Source organism: Euphorbia lathyris, chromosome 7 (genome assembly GCF_963576675.1).
Source record: "Euphorbia lathyris chromosome 7, ddEupLath1.1, whole genome shotgun sequence".
Taxonomy (NCBI): Eukaryota; Viridiplantae; Streptophyta; class Magnoliopsida; order Malpighiales; family Euphorbiaceae; genus Euphorbia; species Euphorbia lathyris.
Window position 1 is genome coordinate 87,571,916 of NC_088916.1, and position 2,535 is coordinate 87,574,450.

Here is a 2,535-nt window from a genome sequence, read left to right on the forward strand (position 1 = left end):
TTTTCCTGAGCGAAGAGTGATAGCCTTAACATGCTCTTTCGGATTTTCTTCCGTTTGGCTGGGAAGACTTCCCTCTTTGCGGGATGGAATTGATTTAGCAAGTTGTCCAATTTGAACCTCCAAATTATGGATGCTAAATGATTGGTTTTTGATAAGCTGATCGAATTTATTTTCGATCCGTTTAAAACCATCGTCTTGATTACTTACCTTTCCATTCATAGCATCAATAAATTTGTCGATTTTTGAAGATAAAGTGCTAATCGTATCTCTTGTTTGATTTTGATAATTATTTATCCGATATTGATTAGCATTTGCATTATTATTATTATTACCATCTTTCCAGTTAAAGTTAGGATGATTTCTCCATCCAGGATTATAAGTATTAGAATAAGGATTAGTAGTTTGGTTTTGTCCTTGGACAAAATTTACCTGTTCTATCTCATTCATACCTTCGTAATCAATGTCTCTCTGGATTGGATCATTAGGATCGCATGGTGCCATAAATTTATCAATTTTGTGCGATAAGGCAGAAAATTGGGCTTGTAACATTGCTACAGGATCAAGATTCATTATACCTTTAACCGATGATGTACCTGAGGATGATGGTTTCGCTGTCGGTATATGGCCACGCTCGGCGGGCCACATACTGCTGTTGATTGCCATTTCTTCCAAAAGTTCTCTTGCTTGGGCGGACGTCTTCTTCATAAATAACCCTCCAGACATAGCATCTAATGAACCTCTAGTTGTAGGATTTAATCCATTATAGAATGTCTGCATTAAAAGTGCATCTGGCAGTTGGTGGTGTGGGCATAAACATTGAAGTTCTTTAAAACGTTCCCAAGCTTCATAAAGAGTTTCATTATCATTTTGTGTAAAAGATGTCAACTCTTTGATGACTCTTGCGGTTTTTGCTAAGGGAAAATATTTTTGTAAAAATGCTTGGGCTAATTGGTCCCAAGTTTCAAATGTTGCAGCAGGCATAGAAGTTAACCAAATTTTTGCCTTATCCTTCAAAGTGAAAGGAAAGAGGCGAAGTTTGATTTCTTCGGCTGTTACATCAGTAATTTTAAAAGTGTCACAAATTTCTGAGAAATTTGTCAAATGTGCATTAGGGTTTTCGTTAGGTAGTCCATAAAACGTTACGTTGTTTTGCAACATATTAAGCAAAGCAGGCTTAATTTCAAATTGATTTGCGTTTATACGGGGTCTAACTACACTATTAGTTACACCGGTCATTCCTGGCCTAGCATAATCCATAAGTGTCGGTGGATCGGCCATAATCTCTGGCTGGTCTACTTTGGTTTTTAAGGGTGTTTTGTCTTTGTTTTTGTTGTTTTTCTTGTTTTTCTTAAGTGTTCTTTCAATTTCTGGATCTAAAGGATCTGGTGGCGTGCCCGAATTTCGCAAACTGCGCATGAACTTGAAATTGTTACACGAGCCAAACTACCTTCAAAACAAAATTGAAAACAAGTATGTTATATAACTGAAAATAAATAAAATATAAAAATTGTATAAAAATAATGTATAAACCTATATTCGAAAATAAAATACAAAAAATAAAAATTTTGTCAAAAATTTTGGCGTATCCCCGGCAACGGCGCCAAAACTTGTTGAGCGATTTCCGCAAGTGCACGGTTTCGCTTGTAGTAATAAAAATATCGATCCCACAGGGATACGTTTTTTAACGAAAAAACTTATTTTTTGAATTTGTTAATTTCGAACTAGTTAGATTTACTATTAAATGTAAATGAAAAGTGAAAATTGGTTTAATTGAATTTAGGAAATTTGTTTAATTGAATTTGTGAACTTTGAGTATTTGAAAATGCTGGAATAAGATTTTATATTTAGAATAAATCGATTGTTAGAAAGGTCTTCTGATTTTAAGGATGAATTTTACAAAACAGGAACATTTAGAACTTTTTAGAAAAACGAAAGAATTTATTCATTTGCATTAATCAAAGAAAACAACTTAAACTTTGTATCAATTATGATGATGAAATAAATGATGGAACCTCTAATTAATTGGCTTTGAACGCGACAAAACCCTTTCGGGATAGTTGCCCTTACTCAAATTAAAACTCTTTCAAGATGATAATTTGCCTAAGTGTTCAACAAAGTTTCCTTGTAATGATTTTGAATTCAAGTGCATATTAATGAAAACACCAGCCTCACTTATATTGGATTGGTTACCATAAGTGCTGCATAACGATTTGTCGAATAGAACGGACTTTATTAGATGAAATATAAATTGATACAAGTTTACAGAGAACAAGGAGCATCGAGTTCTTCGAGGGCGTGCAAGTGAAGGGCTTGATCGGTTCCGCTTCCTTGGGTTTCCTAAGAGGTTGTCAGGCTCAGGGGCGAACACTCTACTCAATCTTCTCGCTGTAACTTCGTAATAGGGATTCGGTCGGCCACTACCATGATGCAAACTAAAACAGGAACAATGTCTAAACGCTACTGAGTTGTAATTAAACTATAAACAATATGTGTACCTCATCTTGTTTTGTACAGAATCTAATTTCTAACTCTCAA

General features: G+C 34.7%; 1 non-coding gene across 1 annotated transcript; it reads left to right on the plus strand.

Annotated features, from left to right (window-relative positions):
* Window positions 1-793: 793 nt before the first annotated feature.
* Window positions 794-900, plus strand: LOC136201612 (small nucleolar RNA R71). Its single transcript, XR_010673959.1, has one exon. It is a non-coding gene; the product is annotated as a small nucleolar RNA R71 (small nucleolar RNA).
* The last annotated feature ends 1,635 nt before the right edge of the window (window positions 901-2,535 follow it).